The sequence below is a fragment of the Arachis stenosperma genome, chromosome 9 (genome assembly GCF_014773155.1).
Source record: "Arachis stenosperma cultivar V10309 chromosome 9, arast.V10309.gnm1.PFL2, whole genome shotgun sequence".
Classification (NCBI taxonomy): Eukaryota; Viridiplantae; Streptophyta; class Magnoliopsida; order Fabales; family Fabaceae; genus Arachis; species Arachis stenosperma.
The window spans coordinates 53,728,597-53,751,890 of record NC_080385.1 but is presented as its reverse complement, the minus strand read 5'-3'; the positions used below and the strand labels follow the sequence as shown (position 1 = coordinate 53,751,890).

Sequence of the window (23,294 nt, the reverse complement as noted above, 5' to 3'; positions counted from 1 at the left end):
ATATCTTGTTCTGAGCCAATATGGCATTCAGAGTATCAATCTCAAGAACTCCTTTCTTCTGATTTGCCCCATTGTTCACAGGATTCCTTTCAGAAGTGTACATGAATTGGTTATTTGCAACCATTTCAATTAGCTCTTGAGCTTCTGTAGGCGTCTTCTTCAAATGAAGAGATCCTCCAGCAGAGCTATCCAAAGACATCTTGGATAGTTCAGAGAGACCATCATAGAAAATACCTATGATGCTCCATTCAGAAAGCATGTCAGAAGGACATTTTCTGATCAATTGTTTGTATCTTTCCCAAGCTTCATAGAGGGATTCTCCATCCTTCTGTCTGAAGGTTTGGACTTCCACTCTAAGCTTACTCAATTTTTGAGGTGGAAAGAACTTTGCCAAGAAGGCATTGACTAGCTTTTCCCATGAGTCCAGGCTTTCTTTAGGTTGTGAGTCCAACCATGTCCTAGCTCTGTCTCTTACAGCAAAAGGGAATAGCATAAGTCTGTAGACCTCAGGGTCAACCCCATTAGTCTTGACAGTGTCACAGATTTGCAAGAACTCAGCCAAAAATTGATGAGGATCTTCCAATGGAAGTCCATGAAACTTGCAATTCTGTTGCATTAGAGAAACTAATTGAGGCTTAAGCTCAAAGTTGTTTGCTCCAATGGCAGGGATAGAGATGCTTCTCCCATAGAAGTCGGGAGTAGGTGCAGTAAAGTCACCCAGCACCTTCCTTGCATTGTTTGCATTGTTGTTGTTTTCGGCTGCCATGTCTTCTTCTTCTCTGAAGGTTTCTGTTGGGTCCTCTATAGAGAATTGTGCCTTAGCTTCTCTTAGCTTTCGCTTCAAGGTCCTTTCAGGTTCAGGGCCAGCTTCAACAAGAATGCCTTTGTCTCTGCTCCTGCTCATATGAAAGAAAAGAGAACAAGAAAATGTGGAATCCTCTATGTCACAGTATAGAGATTCCTTGAGGTGTCAGAAGAACAGAAAAATAGAAGAAAGAGGTAGAAGAATTCGAACTAAATCAGAGAGAGTTCGAATTGTGCATTGAGAAGGAGTAGTACTCCATAAATAAAAGGATGTGGGAAGAGGGGAAGAGAATTTTCGAAAATTAATTAAAAAGTTTTTAAAATCATTTTGAAAAATTGATTGATAATTTTCGAAAACTCACAGTGGAAAAGGAATCAAGTGATTTTTGAAAAAGATTTTGAAATTAGAAGTCAAAAAGATTTGATTGAAAATTATTTTGAAAAAGATGAGGTTAAGAAGATATGATTGGTTTAAAAAAAACATGTGATTGAGAAGATATGATTTGAAAACAATTTTTAAAAAGATTTGATTTTAAAAATTAATAACTTGGCTATTAAGAAAAGATATGATTCAAACATTAAACCTTTCTCAACAGAAAAGGCAACATACTTGAAATGTTGAATCAAATCATTAATTGATAGTAAGTATCTTTGAAAAAGGAAAGAAATTGATTTTGAAAACATTTGATTGAAAAGATATGATTTGAAAAAGATTTGATTTTGAAAAACTTTGAAAACTTGAAAAAAAAATTGAGTTGAAAACAAAATCTTCCCCCTTGTGCCATCCTGGCGTTAAACGCCCAGAATGGTGCACATTCTGGCGTTTAACGCCCAATGCACTACCTTTTTGGGCGTTAAACGCCCAACCAGGCACCCTGGCTGGCGTTTAAACGCCAGTCTGTCCTTTTTCACTGGGCGTTTTGAACGCCCAGCTTTTTCTGTGTAATTCCTCTGCTGCATGTTCTGAATCTTCAGTTCCCTGTACTATTGACTTGAAAATAGAACCAAGATCAAATAAACAATACATGCAAGACACCAAACTTAAAATTAGACACTAGACTCAAACAAGAAACATAAAATATTTTTGGTTTTTATGATTTTGAAAAATTTTTTTGTGCTTTTTTCGAAAATTATATGAAAATAGAAAATAAAAGTTTCAGAATTCTTAGTTTGGATTCCAGGAATCATTGCAATGCTAGTCTAAGACTCCGGTCCAGGAATTAGACATGGCTTCTCAGCCAGCCAAGCTTTCAGAGAAAGCTTCGGTCCAAAACACTAGACATGGCCAATGGCCATCCAAGCCTTAGCAGATCATTGCTCCAATAGCAAGATTGATAGAGATCAACAAGCTCTTGTGATGATCAGTTGAAACCTCGGTCCAATAAGATTAGACATGGCTTCTCAGCCAGCCAGACTTCAACAGATTATCATGAAACACTAGAATTCATTCTTAAGAACTCTGAAAAAAAAATACCTAATCTAAGCAACAAGATGAACCGTCAGTTGTCCATACACAAAACAATCCCCGGCAACGGCGCCAAAAACTTGGTGTGCGAAATTGTGATCACTACTTTTCACAACTCAAATAATCCCTAGTAATGGCCCCAAGAACTTGGTGCTCAATACCATGGCATAAACACAACTTTGCACAACTAACCAGCAAGTGCACTGGGTCGTCCAAGTAATAAACCTTACGCGAGTAAGGGTCGATCCCACGGAGATTGTTGGTATGAAGCAAGCTATGGTCACCTTGTAAATCTTAGTCAGGCAGACTCAAATGGGTATAGTGATATATGAATAAAGCATAAAGATAAAGATATAGGTACTTATGTAATTCAGTGGTAGGAACTTCAGATAAGCGTATGAAGATGCCTTCCCTTCCGTCTCTTTGCTTTCCTACTGTCTTCATCCAATCCTTCTTACTCCTTTCCATGGCAAGCTTATGCAAGGGTTTCACCGTTGTCAGTGGCTACCTCCCATCCTCTCAGTGAAAACGTTCCTATGCTCTGTCACAGCATAGGCTAATCATCTGTCGGTTCTCGGTCAGGCCGGAATAGAATCTAGTGATTCTTTTGCGTCTGTCACTAACGCCCCGCCTGCTAGGAGTTTGAAGCACGTCATAGTCATTCAATCATTGAATCCTACTCAGAATACCACAGACAAGGTTAGACCTTCCGGATTCTCTTGAATGCCGCCATCAGTTCTTGCCTATACCACGAAGACTCTGATCTCACGGAATGGCTGGCTCGTTTGTCAGGCGAGCACTCGGTTGTCAGGCGATCAACCATGCATCGTGTATCAGGAATCCAAGAGATAAACACTAGAGCCTCATTTGCTTGTAGAACAAGAGTGGTTGTCAGTCACTTTGTTCATGAGTGAGAATGATGATGAGCGTCACATAATCATCACATTCATCAAGTTCTTGAGTGCGAATGAATATCTTGGACAAAGAACAAGCGGAATTGAATGGAAGAACAATAGTAATTGCATTAACACTCGAGGTACAGCAGAGCTCCACACCTTAATCTATGGTGTGTAGAAACTCCACCGTTGAAAATACATAAGAACAAGGTCTAGGCATGGCCGTGAGGCCAGCCTCCCAATGATCTAAGAACTAGATGTCCAAAGATGAAAATACATTAGCAAAAGGTCCTACTTATAGAAAACTAGTAGCCTAAGGTTTACAAAGATGAGTAAATGACATAAAAATCCACTTCCGGGCCCACTTGGTGTGTGCTTGGGCTGAGCAATGAAGCATTTTCATGTAGAGACTCTTCTTGGAGTTAAACACCAGCTTTTATGCCAGTTTGGGCGTTTAACTCCCATTTTGGTGCCAGTTCCGGCGTTTAACGCTGGGATTTCTGAGGGTGACTTTGAATGCCGGTTTGGGCCATCAAATCTTGGGCAAAGTATGGACTATCATATATTGCTGGAAAGTCCAGGATGTCTACTTTTCAACGCCGTTGAGAGAGCGCCAATTGGGCTTCTGTAGCTCCAGAAAATCTACTTCGAGTGCAGGGAGGTCAGAATCCAACAGCATCTGCAGTCCTTTTCAGTCTCTGGATCAGATTTTTGCTCAGGTCCCTCAATTTTAGCCAGAAAATACCTGAAATTACAGAAAAACACACAAACTCATAGTAAAGTCCAGAAAAGTGAATTTTGATTAAAAACTAATAAAAATATACTAAAAACTAACTAGATTATACTAAAAACATACTAAAAACAATGCCAAAAAGCGTACAAATTATCCGCTCATCAAAAAGAAAACATTCTACACCCTCTATTCCCTCTATTTACAAGAATTATGCTAAGAATCCATTGAATGATGAAGAAAAGAAAAATCAGTTGCTACCTTCTACCGATCCAACCAAGTTTCCCAATCTTTACTGTGAGCTTCGCCTTTCCAAGTATCGGACGACGAAACTAAATACTGAGAAGAAGCTTGTCCTTCCCAATGATGTGAGACGGTCAATTACTAGTCGGATCCTAGAGTTAGGTATAGACTTTGTTGATAGGGATTTGGGAGATATCAACATTTCTTGGGTGAAGGAATTCTATTGCAACTTCTTCCGTCCTACTTTAGATTCAGTTCAGTTGAGGGGTAGAGAGGTTATGATCACTGAGACTGCTATAGAGGAGGCATTGCAGTGCCGACATCTTTCTGATGGCACCTGCGCTCATCAGCAGGCTGAGTTAGCTATTCACAGCATGACCTTTGACTATGAGGTGCTTAGGCGCGTGATTGGTTTACCAGATGCCACTTGGGTCATGGATGCGAACAACACTAAGCCTAAAGGGATGCTCTTTGCTCATCTGACTAGAGAGGCCAAGACTTGGCAGATGATATTTGCCCACTATGTCTTACCCACCACTCACTTCTCTGAGATCCCTATGGAGATGCTACTTCTGATTGGGTGTGTCATGGAGGGGAAGGAGGTTTATTTTCCTCGATTGATCCGGCAGTGTATGTGGCGAGCACATATTCGTGGCCTACTTCTGTTTCCTACCTTGGTTACCAGTATGGCTGCCTTAGCTGAGGTCCCCTGGTCGGATGATGATGTGACACCACCACCACCAGATGACGATGACAAGGAGGTTACTATTCCTTAGGGTGGTTGGGTGCACGAGAAGCCCCGGCTAGACGCCGATCTAGGGCTAGAGCAGTGGTAGGGACAGCCGGACCTCCAGTAGCTCCGTCCTCTTCTGCAGCAGCAGCTTCATCTTCTTCGACTGTCCCTTCTTCAGCACCTGAGCCGACTTACCTACTGGTCCAGCGTCTGTTTCGGTTTTTGGAGCGCGAAAAGCGCCATGTCTGGCGTCGACTGGATCGGATGGATTAGGCACTTATCTCCCTTAGCGCTGAGTTACCTCCGCTTCCAGACTCTCTGGCCTCCGATGAGCAGGATCATCAGGAGGAGGATGTTGGTGAGCCGACTCAACAGGATGCACCTTCAGCTGCTCCTGACACCACAGAGATTCCACAGCCCCATGAGGAGCCGGTCCCACAGCCTCAGACAGAGTCAGCACCTACCGTTGTACCTTCTCATGATCCTCCGGTTTAGCCTCGAGGACGATGCTTGATCTTAAGTGTGGGGAGGTAGCCGATGGCACCTTTAGGAGACCGGTGAACACTTTAGTTATGCTGCCTAGTTATCTCATTTTGTATATACTTGATATTTTAGATATTTTGATGCTTTTGGATATTTCTAGATGTTTTGGATGATAGATTTCATACTTTTAGTTGGATTTTTATTTCATACTTTTGGTGGATTTTTCTTTATACATTTTTGCATATCTTCTTTTGTATATCTTTCTTTTTTTAGTTTGTGGTTGTGATTAGAAACCATATTTTGAATTGCAAAAACTTAGTCACCCTTTTTGCATAAGAAATTGTTTTAAGTAAAAAAAAAAGGGAAAAGGGTAAACTAAGGAAAAAATTTTGAATTTTTCAATCACAACAATGCTTAGTCAAATATTGAGATTTTTTAAGAAATTTAATTATAGGGCACCAACCCAATTGATTGAAGAAAATTTTTGGTGAAACTTGCTTGAATTCTTACTTTGTGAAGCATGTATTGAATTAAGAACACAAGCTTGTGAGACTTGAGCCTATTGATGTGGTTACATTTCATAACCACTTATTTCCCATTCTTGTGTGAAATTGTTCTCTATCTATGATTGTGATCCTTGATTTGCTTGGTTCTATATGTTCATTTATTTCTTGTATTCATGCATTTGTATGATTGAGGCCATTACTTCATTAGCCCACTTACCCAAATAGCCTACCTTTTACTCTCCATTGTTAGCCAATTTTGAGCCTATGCTTAACTAACTTGTTCTCATTTTAGCACATTATAAGCCAAAGGCGGAAAACCAATAAAAGTCCTTGTTTAGAACTTTGATTAGCCTAGGCTAGTGAGAGTGTTTATTATTAAAAGTTGGTGAGGCTTGGGAACATTGGATGAGATAAAAAGGGTAGTACACTTTCATATTTTAGAATTGGGGACATATTCATGTATTGATTGAATGTATAAGACCTTATGCAATTGATGTCCTTGCACAAAGTATAAAAAGAAAAGAAAAGAAAAAGAAGAGAAAAATAAAATGAAAAAAAAGGAATATAGAAAAAAATTAAAAGAGAAGAAAAATAATAAAAAGGGGACAAAATGCCCCAAGGTGAAGTCAATAAAAGGGAATCAATGCATAAGTGTTACGAATCAAGGAGTAGAATGCATGAGTATGTAAGAAAAAGTGAAGAATGGGTAGTTAGAATAGTTTGAATTTGTATAGGTCATTATATAGGTTAGGTGGAAAAGTCTATGCTAATCCAAGATCCAAACTCTAGTCCACTCAACCATAAATGATCCTATCTTGACCCTAACCCCATTACAACCTAAATGAAAGACCTCATGATGAGTGTATGCATGCATTGAATGAGTGTTGATTGTTAGAAGAAAATCAATTTTTGGAAAGCATGATTAGAAGAGAATTGAGTGAATTAACCCTTAAACACTTGAGTGAATGGAGTGGATACACATCCGGTGAGGGTTCAAAAATTCAATTACATGTGTTCACTCATATCATCTATATTCTTGCAAGCTTGAATTTCTCTTGATAAGTTTCAATACAATGGTGGTTTGGATTTGATCCCTATTGTTCTAGCTATTGTGCTTATGCATGTCTCTTGGGAATTGATATGTTTGAACTAAGCATTTGCATTTACTTTAGGTAGTTGCATTTAGATAGGACTCATATAGTTTAGTTGCATTCAATAAATGTCATACCCCTTAGTTCCTTCTTATTTTAGCATGAGGACATGCTAAGGTTTAAGTGTGGGGAGGTTGATAAACCCCATTTTTAGGGTTTATCTTGTATTGAATTTAGAGTATTTTGATAACCTTTTCTCGCATTTAGCCCATGAATTGGCATGGTTTTGTAATCTCTCCCGCATTTGTGCTTAAGTGTAAAAACATGCTTTTTAAGCCTTATTTTGATGAATTCTAATTCCTCTTTGATTCCACAAGATGCCTTGATGTGTTTGCTAGTAATTCCAGGATTGAAATAGGCTAGGCATGGATCAAAGGAAGCAAGGAAGGAAGCATACAAGTGGAGAGAAGCATAAAAAGTCAAAGAAGTGAAATCAGCCAAGCACGCGCACGCGCACAAGGCGCCCGTGCGCACATTGCAGAATCAGCCAGGGACGCGCCCGCGTAACGTGCGCACACGCGTACCGTGCGCGCACGCATCGAAGTTCGCACATGACTTCATTAAAAGCAACACGTGCCTGGCGATTTGGAAGGGTTTCTGAACCTATTTTGGCGCCAATCACTAATAGAAAGGAATAAAAAGATCAAGGATGGAAGGGGGAAGACATTAGAAGTTAGTTACCCATAGTTTAGTTTTAGAAGTAGTTTCTAGAGAGAGAAGCTCTCTCTTCTCTCTAGAATTAGGATTAGGATTAGGTTTAGTTCTTAGATCTAGGTTTTAATTCATGTTCTCTTCTACTTCTACTTCTCAATTCTTTGTTGTTACATTCATCATTCTTCTACTCCTTTGTTTTAATTTCCTTTATGTTGTTCTTATGTTTAGTTATAGATCTACTATTGTTCCTTCCATTTTCTTCCAATTCAATTTGAGGTAATTTATAATAATTGTTCTTCTTTAGTTCTCTATTGTTGATCTCTTGCTTTTGTAGTTATGATCCTCTTTAATTCTTGCCATTTATGTTGTTTACCTTTGTTGCCTTCCAAGTGTTTGATGAAATGCTTGGTTGGATTCTAGAGTAGAGTTTTATGTTCTTGGCTTGGAAAGGTAACTTAGGAACTCTTGAGTTACTAATGTCCAAGTGATTGATGATTGGGAGCCATTGACTCTAGTTCTCACTAATTGGATTAGTGGAGAGTTAGGACTTATGGACTAGGATTGATATAGCTCATTTGACTTTCCTTTACTACTAGTTAGAGGATGATTTAATGAGATTAATCCTTGCCAATTCTCATATTGTGGTTAGTGATTAGGATAGAGATCCTTGACCACCAACCCTTGCCAAGACCTTTTTAGGCCTTAGTTTACTTTCTTGCCATTTATCTTTCATGCTTCATATCAAAACCCCAAAATAACTCACAACCAATAACAAGACACTTTATTGTAATTCCTAGGGAGAACGACCCGAGGTCCAATACTTTGGTTTATAAATTTTAGGGGTTTGTGCTAGTGACAAACAACTTTTTGTATGAAAGGATTATTGATTGGTTCAGAAACTATACTTGCAACGAGAATTCATTTGTGAAATTCTATACCGTCAAAAATCCAATCATCAGGGACAAGCAAGATTTAAGTCTGGTGTTGTGATGACAAGTCATCATATGCTTATTTTCCAAGCTAATTTCACTTGTTTCACTAGTTTTTATGCACTTTCTTGCATTATAAGTAAGTAATTTGGAGCGGAATTGCATGGTTTATTTGAATCAATCAACCACCCTTTAATTGACACAAAATCATGAAGTTTAAGCTAAAATTAAATGGTTTTTAAATGAATTTTAGGCTTTGTGAATTTTGTGATACTTTGATTGGTTGTTTTGATTACTTGTAGGTGAAGAAAAGAAAAAAACAAGAAAGCGTGGCCTAAGAAGCGTGGCCCAAGGAAGAGAAAAGTGTGGCAAAAGCAACAAAGAAGCGTGGCATATCAAGGGAGGAGGCTACAGCGCTCTCCCCAAGAGCACAATGCTCTCCAAGGGAGCACAACAATGAACCAAGGAAGCAAGGCTTGGATGCTGCGCTTTCCTTGAGAGCTGAGCACTATTTTTGAACCAAGAAAGAGAGGGAGAGATATAGTGCTGCGCTCTTATCAAGAGCATTATCGGGCTCCTCCCAAAAATTAATTCAAGGAAAAGTTTTGCTAGTGAAAGCCACAAGGGTCGAACCCATGACCAAAAGGCGGGAAGAAGCGCTACCCTTGCAAGAAAATAAGCCAAAATTGGCTTAAGTGCACTCACAAGGATTCGAACCAAGGACGCCCCACTCAAAGCATGCGCTAGCTTGCTTTCCTTCACAAAAGAAATTGGCCAGCAATGCTTCCCCAAGGATTTGAACTGGGGACCTCACCAAAGCAAAGGGAGTGCTGCGCTCTCACCAAGAGCTTAGCACTACTCTTCAAGCAACAACTTGACACAGCCAGGGAGGAATTGCGCGCGCAGGACAGCACCAAGGCAGCAATGCTGCGCTCTCCACAAGAGCGGAGCGCTATCCTGATACACCCAAGGCTTGGCACGCTACAAAGGAACTAAGAAGTGAGGCCCAATGCTGCGCTCTCCACAAGAGCAGAGCACTCTACTGGGAGCAACATTTGGGCTGGAAATTCAATTTAATATCCAATATAATTCAATTCTTCACCAAATTAAAAAGCCCATTCCAAATTCTAAAATCCAAAAATAGAAGGTGTATAAATAGAAGTTAGTTTGATTTAGAGAGAAACTTTTTACCTTTTTCTTTACTTTTAGATTTTTACCTTACTTTTGAACTTTTCTTTTTGGTAGTTTTGGGAGAGTTTTCATTCTGATTCTAGATCTTAGAGAATTGGGGAGGAGAATTGATCTCTCTTCTTCCTTGTTCTTGCTTGAGCACTCTTGACTTCTTACTTTGGATCTTGGGTGGAGAATTGAAGAAGTTCTGTTTTAATCTCACCTTGAGATCTCTTGTTTACTCTTTCTGCATAATTCAATTTCTGTTTACTGCTTTTATCCTTTTATTTCTTCTGCAATTCATTTTTCTATTTCTTTTGCAATTGTTCTTGCTGGATCAAGGAAGGATTTGAGATCTAGACTTGTTTTCTAGTCTCCTCCACTCCTGAGATCTGCAATCTCTCTTTTAATTTCTGCAATTGAGCTACATTTACTTTCTGTTTTTAAATCTTCAATCACTTTCACTTTTCTGTTCAAGATCCACTTTACTTCAATTCATCTTTTACTCTTCTGCTTATTGCAATTCACTTGTTCTTGTTTAAATTCTGCAATCACAACTCCCAATTCCCTTTTTTACATTCAAGCAAATTTACATTTCTTGCACTTTAAGTTTCTGTAATTTACATTTCTTGCACTTTAAGTTACTGTCATTTACTTTACTTGTTCTTTAAGATTCAACACTTTAATTTCTTAGCTCCTTAATTTACTGCAATTTTTCCCTCTCCCTTTACAATTCATGCAATTTAGCTTCTGTCAATCACAAATCACTCAAATCAACTCTTGTTTGCTTGACTAAATCAACCACTAAACTAAAATTGCTCAATCCTTCAATCCCTGTGGGATCGACCTCACTCATGTGAGTTATTATTACTTGATGCGACCCGGTACACTTGCCGGTGAGTTTTATGTTGGATCGTTTTCCACACATCACGTAAGCGTCCTGTACGTGTGCGTGTCGCTAGAGAGCGTGGCATTTTTTATTTGAACACAACGTTACTCTGCACTGCCCTTCTTTCTCTCCATTTTTCACCTGAAATGAACCAAACATGCAATCAAAGTCTCACCAAAATCATAAGGTTTTGCATTATTCATAATAATCACCTAATTCTTGCATAAATCTCATGATTTATTATAAAATTAATGATGTTTGATTGAATCAAGATAAACATAAAATTCCACTCCAATCACTTACTTATTGTGCAAGAAAATGCATGAAACCTAATGAAATAAATGAAAATTGTTAGTAAAACTAGCATAAGATGATTTGTCATCAGTAGCCGCAGAGGTGCCGGCTCGAGCAGAGGAGGAGAAGGGCTGGGAGTGGGGCGAAAGGGGAAAGATGAAGAAGAAAGAAAAGGGAGGAAAGAAAGAGGGTGATCAGTGGTGGTGGGTGTCGTCGGAGTGGTGGCGGTTGTGGTTGTTGCGAAATTGAGGAAGGAGGTAGGAGAAAGGAAACGTTGTTGGAGAAGAGGGGTGAAGGGACACGATGGCTAGGGTTCTTCGCGTGGATGGGGTTAATGAATTTGAATCCACGCGTACGCGCAGTGCACGCGTACGCGTGGGTGGGCAGAAAAGAGCATCGACGCGGATGCACCAATCATGCATAAGCGTGGATGTGCCATGGTAAAATCGACGCATATGCGTCATGGATGCTTGCGCGTAGATGGAGAGTGTGTGAATCGATGCGTATGGGTCATGTACGCATACGCGTCACGCGTACGCGTCATGTACGTGTATGCGTGGATTGAAATTATGCCAAGGGCATAAAACGGGCATAAATGGTGCACAACTCTCGGGCATGATGTATGTGGGCATGTTGGTGCATCGACCCGTACGCGTGGAATGAGAATTGTGCCAGAAGCACAATTTTGGCGCTAAGTTGGCATGACTTTCTGGAAAGAATATGGGTGCTGCACTGCCGCATCGATGCGTACGCGTGTAGTGCGCATACGCATGCCTCCTCCCTTTTTTTAAAGACACATAAAAAACAGCTTAAAATCCTCCTAACACTACCTACAACTCAAAACCAACCAAAAGACAAAATTAGCAAAAATCTTTTTGGGTTTTGAAGAATTGTCAAACACAAGGCAAACATAACTTGCACCTCAAGCAACTAACAATCAAAGCATTAAAACAAAACTATATGAAGAGGAAAACTACCTACAATGGCAACTCAATTCACTTATTAATCAAACCTACAAGAGAATGGAAAGAGTTTACCATGGTGGGGTGTCTCCCACTTAGCACTTTTAGTTTAAGTCCTTAAGTTGGACGTCTGGAGAGCTCCTCATCAAGGTGGCTTATGCTTGTACTCTTCCTTAAATCTCCAAAGGATGTATGCTCCTTAATTGGTTGTCAGAATTTCCAACCGTCTTCACCAAGGTTGGGTGAATCTACCCAAGATATGAGCTCCCAAAATTGGTCTTCATGTTGTGATCCAGGATCCCATATCTTGTTCTCACACCCATATTCTAGTTGATCATCATGATTCTTCCATCCGGGTAGTTGACACATAGAATTCTCCTTAGAACACCAAATTTTCCTCCTAGACCCACACAAACTTTCATTCATCCAACCATGATGCCTATGCCTTGAGCGTTCAACCTTAATGAGCTCAATATCAAACTTCCAACCACTGCACAACTCCCTCTTACTCTTAATTCCACAAAGATCTCTAAGTTGCCCATCCGTTTCAATCAAACCATATTCAAGTGAGAAAGTGAAGCTTAAGGGTAAGAATTTTACCCACTTGAATGTTGTGTTGGATAGTGACTTAGGAAGGGATATCTCCAATGGTTCTTCAAGTACTATTCCCTTATGCTGTTCTTTAGTTATTTCCACCTCTTAAAAATTTTTTCAACTTCTCCTTGCTTGCTGACTTCTTCCAATTCATCTTCATCATGAATCAAGTTAAACTTTGGAGGTTGTGTGAAATCTACTTCAATATTAACTTCACATTCATTGAAGAGTCTTCAACAAGGTCACCAATGTCAATTGATGACGAGTTGTCTTCAATAACTTCAACTTCATATTCCATGGGAGAGGATTCTATTTTGGATAAGAATTCATCAATGATGGAATCTTCCTCTTGATTGACCTCCTTAAGTTTGTCAACTATGATATGCCTTGGGGGTTGTACACCCTCCTCGACATCAATATTAAGCTTCTTGGAGGGGGGTTCTTGAGATTCCCATGGTGGTTCCGCATCTCATAAGTCTTCAACCACTTTTTCTTCTTCTTTAACAATTATAGCTTCCTCCAATTGTTCCAATACAAAGTCCAACTCCTCCTTCTCCACCGAATTTTCCAATCTTTCTTTCATGCTATGCTCTTCTTTTGATCCTTCACATGTGGCCACGAAAGTACTTTAAGTGTTGCATCGGGAGGCTAAAGTGTGTACTACCTTGGTCAAGATAGTCACAAACTCTAATGTGTTCCTTTGCATGTCCGCTTGCCCTTGAAGAAGCAAGGTGAGAGAATCATCTATTGGGATTTGGGGTGGATAGGAGTGTTCATTAATTTGGAGAAAGAGTTCATAATAGGAAGGTGGTTCTTCTTGATGGAAGTATGGCGGTGAGGTGTATTAAGGTGGTTCTTGGTAGCAATCATGATGAAATTGTAGTGGTTCTAAAGGTTTTTGCTCATAATGCTCACAAGGATGCGGTAGGGGTGATTGGTCATATGATGGATATGGATCATAGGTAGGTATTGGGTGAGAAGGGGCTTGTGAGTATGGTTGAAGGTTATGTTGAGGATGGGGTCTATAGGCATATGATGGTGGTTGTTGATAGTCACGAAGGAATTCACCATAGCCATTGAATCGACATGCATTAGGATGTGAATTATACCTATAAGTATCCGGAGGTTGTTGCCACGAAGAGTGATCACGTCCTTGAGGCTCCTCCCATCTTTGATGGTTCCATCCTTGACACATGTTGTCACTAATAGTCATATTTCCTACAACATAGTTTGAACCAAACTCATAGCCAAAAGGATGAGAATTCATAGTGGAAAAAGAAAATAAAAACAAGAACTAATAAGAAATAAGAAAATCAAATCCTAGAACTTGCAAGAGCTAACAAAGAAACAAAAGGTCAACATATTCACAATATTCGCATATATACAATAACCAATAACAAGCGCACATTTACAATTCTCCGGCAACGGTGCCATTTTGATGAGCAAATTTTTGGTGGTATAGAATTTCACAAATGAAATCTCGTTGCAAGTATAGTCTCTAAACCAACAAATAATTCTTTCATACAAACATTTGGTTTTCACAAGTAACAAACCCCAATAAAAATAACCGAAGTATTCAAACCTTGGGTCGTCTTTCAAAAGAATTTCAGGGAAGTGTTCTCGTTATTGGTTATGAGATGTATATTTTGGGGTTTTGGATACAGAACAAGAAAAGTAATGGCGAAAAAATAAACTAATGGCTAAGAAAGCTCTTGGCAAGGAATGAGAATTAGAAGTCATATCCTCATTATCATCATCAATTATGATGGGAATTGTCCATTACTCCTACTTAGTCAACCTCTAACTATGAAGGAAAGTCAAGTGGATAAATCAATTTGATTCCTCAAGTCCTAGTCAACTCTTAGGGAAAGACTAGCTTTAGTAGAATTCAAATCAATTAGCAACTTCTAATTATCAATCAACAAGAAACTTTAACAACTCAAGAGTCACCAATTGCTCAACCTAAGTGATGAGCGGATAATTTATACGCTTTTTGGCATTGTTTTTAGTATGTTTTTAGTATGATTTAGTTAGTTTTTAGTATATTTTTGTTAGTTTTCAGTTAAAATTCACTTTTCTGGACTTTACTATGAGTTTGTGTGTTTTTCTGTGATTTTAGGTATTTTCTGGCTGAAATTGAGGGTCCTGAGCAAAAATCTGATTTAGAGGCTGAAAAGGACTGCAGATGCTGTTGGATTCTGACCTTCCTGCACTCGAAGTGGATTTTCTGGAGCTACAGAAGCCTAATTGGCGCGCTCTCAATGGCTTTAGAAAGTAGACATCTTGGGCTTTCCAGCAATGTATAATAGTCCATACTTTGCCCGAGATTTGATGGCCCAAACCGGCGTTGCAAATCAACCTCAGAATTTCCAGCGTTTAACGCTGGAACTGGCATAAAAATTGGAGTTAAACGCCCAAACTGGCATGAAAGCTGGCGTTTAACTCCAGAAAAGGTCTCTACACATGAAAGCTTCAATGCTCAGCCCAAGCACACACTAAGTGGACCCAGAAGTGGATTTTTACGTCATTTACTCATTTCTGTATACCCTAGGTTACTAGTTCACTATTAATAGGATCTTTTGACATTGTATCTGTACCTCATGACACTTTACACGTTTCCTTGTGTACTTCTTACAGCATGAGTCTCTAAACCCCATGGTTGGGGGTGAGGAGCTCTGCTGTGTCTTGATGGATTAATGCAATTACTACTGTTTCTTATTCAATCATGCTTGCTTCCGTTCTAAGATATCACTTGTTCTTAACCCGGATGAATATGATGACCCGTGACACTCATCATATTCTCAACTATGAACGCGTGCCTGACAACCACCTCCGTTCTACTTTAGATTGAGTAGATATCTCTTGGATTCTTTAATCAGAATCTTCGTGGTATAAGCTAGAATTGATGGCGGCATTCAAGAGAATCCGGAAGGTCTAAACCTTGTCTGTGGTATTCTGAGTAGGATTCAATGATTGAATGACTGTGACGAGCTTCAAACTCCTGAGGGCGGGGCGTTAGTGACAGACGCAAAAGAATCATTGGATTCTATTCCGGCCTGATTGAGAACCGACAGATGGATAGCCGTGCCGTGACAGGGTGCGTTGAACATTTCCACTGAGAGGATGGGAGGTAGCCATTGACAACGGTGAAACCCTACATACAGCTTGCCATGGAAGGGGCCTTGCGTGTTTGATGAAGAAGACAGTAGGAAAGCAGAGATTCAGAAGATGGAGCATCTTCAAAACCTCAGCCTGTTCCCCATTACTGCAAAACAAGTACTTATTTCATGTTCTTTTACTTTTCACAATCAACCCTGATAATCTTTGATATCCTGACTAAGATTTACAAGATATCCATAGCTTGCTTCAAACCGACAATCTCCGTGGATCGACCCTTACTCACGTAAGGTATTACTTGGACGACCCAGTGCACTTGCTGGTTAGTTGTGCAGGATTGCAAAAGTGTGATTGCAATTTCGTGCACCAAGTTTTTGGCGCCGTTGCCGGGGATTGTTCGAGTTTGGACAACTGACGGCTTATCTTGTTGCTTAGATTAGGACTGTTTTATTTTTGTTGGTTTAGAGTCTTTTAGTTGAGTCTAGTTTCATATTTTAAGTTTGGTGTCAATTGCATGCTTTTGTTTTTCTTTTAATTTTCGAATTTGCATGTCTTCAGTCCCTTTTTGATCCGTAAAAATTCTAAGTTTGGTGTCCTCTTTGTGTTTTTCCCTTGAAATTTTCGAAAATTAGTGTTTGATTTTCTAAAAATTTTAAGTTTGGTGTCATTTTGTTGTTTTTCTCTTTCCTCATTTCAAAAATCAAATCTTTTTCATAAAAATTTTTCAATCATATCTTTCTAATTGCTAATTTCAAAATCTTTTTAATTAACTAATTGATTCAGTTTTCAATTTGCTTTGATCTTATTTTCTTTTAATTTTTGAATTGTTATTTTATTTTTCTTTTGTTTTATTTTATCTTTTTCGGATAATTGAAAAAAAAAAACAAAATTTATCTATTTGCAATCTATATCATTTCCCTTTATCCATTATGGACTTAAGTGAGATTGATCAGTCCAGAAGGACTCTGGGGTCATATGCTAACCCCATTACAGCTGCATATGGGAGTAGCATCTGTACACCCCCCATCAAAGCAAGCAGCTTTGAGCTAAATCCTCAACTCATTATCATAGTGCAGCAAAATTGCCAGTATTTCGGTCTTCCACAGGAAGAACCTACTGAGTTTCTGGCACAGTTCTTACAAATTGCTGACACAGTACATGATAAAGAGGTGGATCAGGATGTCTACAGACTATTACTGTTTCCATTTGCTGTAAAAGATCAAGCTAAAAGGTGGTTGAATAACCAACCTACAGCAAGCATAAAGACATGGAAACAGTTATCAGACAAATTCCTGAATCATTTTTACCCTCCAAAGAGGATGACACAGCTAAGGCTGGACATCCAAGGCTTTAAACAAGAGGATAATGAATCCCTTTATAATGCCTGGGAGAGGTATAGAGGTATGCTAAGAAAATGCCCCTCTGAAATGTTTTCAGAGTGGGTACAGTTAGACATCTTCTACTATGGACTTACAGAAAAAGCTCAGATGTCTCTAGACCACTCAGCTGGTGGATCTATACACATGAGGAAGACAATTGAAGAAGCTCAAGAGCTTATAGACACTGTTGCTAGAAATCAATATTTGTACTCTAGCAATGCGTTCTCTCCAAAAGAGGAAGTCATGGCAGTAGTCACTGATCCTAATCCTTAAGAACAGATGATTGAACTTAATCAACAATTGCTCCTGATGACAGAACAGTTAGCAGAATTTAAGGAGATGCTCCATGAAACTAAAGTTGCTAACAAGAACATAGAACTGCAGTTGAATCGAGCAAAACAGCAGATATCTAAACAGATAACAGAAGAGTGTCAAGCAGTTTAACTGAGGAGTGGGAAGACACTGAACGACACCACTCAAAAGAGAAAAAAGTCAAATAAGGAACAATTGACAGAGGATAACCAAGCCACTGCCCAAAATCCCTCTGAGGACAGTAAGAGCCCAGAGAGGAATACTTTTGGCGTTCAAACGCCAGAAAGGGAAGGAAAGATGGCGTTAAACGCCCATTCCTTGCCCAGTTCTGGCGTTCAAACGCCAGAAAAGGGGGAGAAGTTGGCGTTAAACGCCCAATCTTCATCCATTCCTGGCGTTCAGACGTCAAGGGAGGATCAGACACCTGAGAGTGCTGACAGTAATCCCTCTAAAAAGGATTCTTCAACCACTTCTGTAAGGAATAAGCCTGCAGCAACTAAGGTTGAAGAATATAAAGCCAAGATGCCTTATCCTCAGAAACTCCGCCAAGCGGAGCAGGATAAGCAATTTGCCCGCTTTGCAGATTATTTAAGGACTCTTGAAATAAAGATTCCGTTTGCAGAGGCACTTGAGCAAATACCTTCTTATGCTAAGTTCATGAAAGAGATCTTAAGTCATAAGAAGGATTGGAGAGAAACTGAAAAAGTATTTCTCACTGAAGAATGCAGTGCAGTCATTCTGAAAAGCTTACCAGAAAAGCTTCAAGACCCAGGAAGCTTTATGATACCATGCACATTAGAAGGTGCTTGCACCAAGACAGCCCTATGTGATCTTGGAGCAAGCATCAATCTAATACCTGCATCAACTATCAGAAAGCTTGGGTTGACTGGAGAAGTCAAACCAACCCGGATATGCCTCCAACTTGCTGATGGCTCCATTAAACATCCATCAGGCATAATAGAGGATATGATTGTCAAGGTTGGGCCATTCGCCTTTCCAACTGACTTTGTGGTGCTGGAAATGGAGGAGCACAAGAGTGCAACTCTCATTCTAGGAAGACCTTTCCTAGCAACTGGACGAACTCTCATTAATGTACAAAAAGGGGAAGTAACCCTGAGAGTCAATGAGGATGAGTTCAAGTTGAATGCTGTAAAAGCTATGTAGCATCCAGACACAACAAATGACTGCGTGGGCGCTGACATTATTGACTCTCTGGTAGAAGAGATCAATATGACTGAAAGCCTAGAATCAGAGCTTGAGGACATCTTCAAAGATGCTCAACCTGATCAAGAAGAACCAGAGGAAACAAAAGAATTTGCGAAAATTCCTCAGGAGGAGGATAAGCCTCCCAAACCTGAACTCAAACCACTACCACCATCCCTGAAGTATGCATTTCTGGGAGAGGGTGACACTTTTCCAGTGATTATAAGCTCTGCTTTAAATCCACAGGAAGAGGAAGCACTGATTCAAGTGCTAAGGACACACAAGACAGCTCTTGGGTGGTCCATAAGTGATCTTAAGGGCATTAGCCCAGCTAGATGCATGCACAAGATCCTGTTGGAGGATAATGCCAAACCAATGGTCCAACCACAAAGGAGGATAAATCCAGCCATGAAGGAGGTAGTGCAGAAAGAGGTCACTAAATTACTAGAGGCTGGGATTATTTATCCTATTTCTGATAGCCCCTGGGTGAGCCCTGTCCAAGTTGTCCCCAAAAAGGGAGGCATGACAGTGGTTCATAATGAAAAAAATGAACTGGTTCCTACAAGAACAGTCACAGGGTGGCGCATGTGTATTGACTACAGAAGGCTCAATATAGCCACCAGAAAGGATCATTTTCCTTTACCATTCATAGACCAAATGCTAGAAAGACTAGCTGGTCATGATTATTACTGCTTTTTGGATGGCTATTCAGGTTACAACCAAATTGCAGTAGATCCTCAGGACCAAGAGAAAACAGCATTTACTTGCCCTTCTGGCGTGTTTGCCTACAGAAGGATGCCTTTTGGTCTGTGTAATGCTCCTGCAACCTTTCAGAGATGCATGCTATCCATCTTCTCTGATATGGTAGAGAAATTTCTTGAAGTCTTTATGGATGACTTCTCAGTATATGGAGACTCATTCAGCTCCTGTCTTGACCACCTAGCACTTGTCCTGAAAAGGTGCCAAGAGACTAACCTGGTTTTAAACTGGGAGAAATGTCACTTTATGGTGACTGAAGGAATTGTCCTTGGGCACAAAATTTCAAGCAGGGGAATAGAGGTGGATAAGGCAAAGGTAGAGGTAATTGAAAAATTACCACCACCTGCCAATGTTAAGGCAATCAGAAACTTTCTGGGGCATGCAGGATTCTACAGAAGGTTCATAAAGGATTTTTCGAAAATTGCAAAACCTTTGAGCAACCTGCTAGCTGCTGACACACCATTTGTGTTTGACACACAGTGTCTGCAAGCATTTGAGACCCTGAAAGCCAAGCTGGTCACAGCACCAGTCATCTCTGCACCAGATTGGACATTGCCATTTGAACTAATGTGTGATGCCAGTGACCATGCCATTGGTGCAGTGTTGGGACAGAGGCATAACAAGCTTCTGTACGTCATTTATTATGCCAGCCGTGTTCTAAATGATACACAGAAGAATTACATAACCACAGAAAAAGAGTTACTTGCAGTGGTCTATGCCATTGACAAGTTCAGATCCTATCTAGTGGGATCCAAGGTGGTTGTGTACACTGACCATGCTGCTCTTAAATACTTACTCACAAAGCAGGATTCAAAACCCAGGCTTATAAGATGGGTGTTGCTTCTGCAAGAGTTTGATATAGAAATAAGAGACAGAAAAGGGACAGAGAACCAGGTAGCTGATCATCTGTCCCGAATAGAACCAATAGCTGGGGCGTCCCTCCCTTCTACTGAGATTTCTGAGACTTTCCCAGATGAGCAACTCTTTGCCATCCAGGAAGCTCCATGGTTTGCAGATATTGCAAATTATAAAGCTGTGAGGTTCATACCACAGGAGTACAGCAGAGTGCAAAGAAAAAATTAATTTCAGATGCCAAGTACTACCTGTGGGATGAGCCGTATCTCTTTAAGAGATGTGTAGACGGAATGATCCGCAAATGTGTACCCAGAGAAGAAACACAAAGGATCCTATGGCACTGCCATGGATCACAGTATGGAGGACATTTTGGAAGTGAGCGAACAGCTACTAAAGTCCTCCAATGTGGCTTCTACTGGCCTACTCTCTATAAAGATGCCCGAGAGTTTGTGCGTAACTGTGACAGTTGCCAAAGAGCTGGTAACTTGCCTCACGGATATGCCATGCCTCAACAAGGGATATTAGAGATAGAATTGTTTGATGTATGGGGAATTGACTTCATGGGTCCATTCCCACCATCATACTCAAACACTTACATTCTGGTAGCAGTGGACTATGTATCTAAGTGGGTAGAAGCAATTGCTACACCCACCAATGATACCAAGACCGTGCTGAAATTCCTCCAGAAACACATCTTCAGCAGGTTTGGTGTTCCCAGAGTACTAATTAGTGATGGGGGCACTCATTTCTGCAATAGACAGCTATACTCTGCTATGGTCAGATATGGAATTAGCCACAAAGTGGCAACTCCGTATCATCCACAGACAAATGGGCAAGCTGAAGTCTCTAACAGAGAGCTAAAAAGAATCCTGGAACGGACTGTGATAGCCCGAAGAAAGGATTGGGCAAAGAGTTTGGATGATGCTCTGTGGGCATACAGAACAGCATTCAAGACTCCTATAGGAACCTCTCCATACCAATTGGTGTATGGGAAGGACTGTCATCTGCCCGTGGAACTGGAACATAAAGCCTACTGGGCAACCAGATTCCTAAACATGGATGCTCAGTTAGCTGGTGAAAAAAGATTGCTCCAGCTAAATGAGCTAGAGGAGTTCAGACTCAATGCCTTTGAAAATGCAAAAATTTATAAGGAAAAGGCAAAGAAGTGGCATGACAAGAAGTTGTCATCCAGAGTCTTTGAGCCAGGACAAAAAGTTCTGCTTTTCAACTCTAGGCTCAGATTGTTTCCAGGAAAACTTAAATCCCGGTGGAGGGGTCCGTATGTGATTACAGGAGTGTCACCATATGGATATGTTGAGCTTCAGGATATTGATTCTGACAAAAAGTTCATTGTTAATGGACAGAGAATCAAGCATTATCTTGAAAGCAATTTTGAGCAGGAATGCTCAAAACTGAGACTTGAGTGACTCTCAGTAAAAGGTCCAGCTAAAGACAGTAAAGAAGCGCTTGCTGGGAGGCAACCCAGTCATTAGCAGGTTATATATTTTGTTTCTTACAAAGGCAAGTATCAAAAATGAAGGAATTCACAGAGTTACAGAAGGATTCAGTGCAAAAAAGCAGAGAAAAAGAGCTTACTGGCGAAAAAACGCCAGTAAGGGGTACTTTGGGCGTTAAACGCCAGAATGGGCACCATTCTGGGCGTTTAACGCCAGTAAAGGTGCCATTTTGGGCGTTAAACGCCAGAATGGGCACCATTCTGGGCGTTTAACGCCAGGTGTGCAGCATCTTGGGCGTTTAGCAAAACGCCCAGTGATAAAGGGAATTCTGGCGTTTAACGCCAGCCAGGGCACCTGGCTGGGTGTTAAACGCCCACAATGGGCATCAAATGGGCGTTAAACGCCAGAATGGATGCCATTCTGGGCGTTTAACGCCAGAAAGGTGGGGGATCAAGATTTTGTTTTCCAATCAAATTTTTTCAAACTTTCCTTTTCTTACCCATACTTTTCTACATAAACCCATCTCAACCTTTCATCATTCACTTTCAAATCCTCAAAAATTAAAATCATTCTTCAAATCTCTCCCAAATCAATCCCAAATCTTATTCAAAAACTCACCCTTCTCTCAAATTCTCACCATATCTTGTCAAATCTCCTTTCAATTTCTTTCGAAATCTCCTCCCCCCTTATAAAAACACATTCGGCCTCACCATTCCCCCACACCATTCGAATTTGCTCTTCTCCTCTCTCTCCTCCTTCCTTTCTTTTGCTTGAGGACAAGCAAACCTCTAAGTTTGGTGTGCTTTTCCGTGATCACTAAAGCCAAGATTCATCAAGATCATGGCTCCTAAAGGAAAACAAACCAATTTAAGAGGAAAGAAAGAGAATAATCCAAATAATCTTTGGAATCAAGAGAAGTTCTTAACCAAAGAACATGAAGACCATTATCACAAAATAATGGGTCTGAGGTCAGTGATCCTGGAAGTAAAATTTGATCTGAAAGAAGATGAATATCCGGGGATCCAAGAGCAAATTCGAAACAGAGGATGTGAAGTTCTAACCAATCCTGAGATAAAGGTTGGAAGGAATATGGTTCAGGAATTCTACTCAAATCTGTGGCTAACAGATAAGCAGAGAATGACTGGAACTGCTTACCATACTTACAGAACCATGGTCAGAGGGAAAGTTATGTACTTCCATCTGGACAAAATAAGAGAAATCTTCAAATTGCCTTAACTGCAAGATGATCCTGAATCCTTTAATAGGAGAATGGTGAGAGCAGATAAAGGGTTGGATCAAGTTCTAGAGGACATATGCCTCCCTGGAACTAAGTGGATAACCAATTCAAAGGGTGTCCCAAACCAACTCAAGAGGGGAGACCTCAAACCAATTGCAAGAGGTTGGCTAGACTTTATTGGGCGTTCCATACTGCCCACTAGCAACCGTTCTGAGGTCACTATCAAGAGAGCAGTGATGATTCATTGCATTATGCTTGGAAAAGAAGTGGAGGTTCATCATGTGATTGCTTGTGAGATCTACACAATTGCAAATAAGAATTCCACTGAAGCCAAATTGGCTTACCCAAGCTTGATCTCCTTGCTCTGTAAAGAGGCTGGGGTAAAGATGGAAGTAGATGAATTCATACCCATTGAACATCCAATCACCAAGAAGTCAATGGAAGGACAAATGCAAGACAACTCTATCAAAAG

General features: G+C 40.2%; 1 non-coding gene across 1 annotated transcript; it reads left to right on the top strand.

Annotated features, from left to right (window-relative positions):
• Positions 1-253: 253 nt before the first annotated feature.
• On the top strand, positions 254-361 carry LOC130953825 (small nucleolar RNA R71). The gene has a single exon (XR_009075986.1). It is a non-coding gene; the product is annotated as a small nucleolar RNA R71 (small nucleolar RNA).
• The last annotated feature ends 22,933 nt before the right edge of the window (positions 362-23,294 follow it).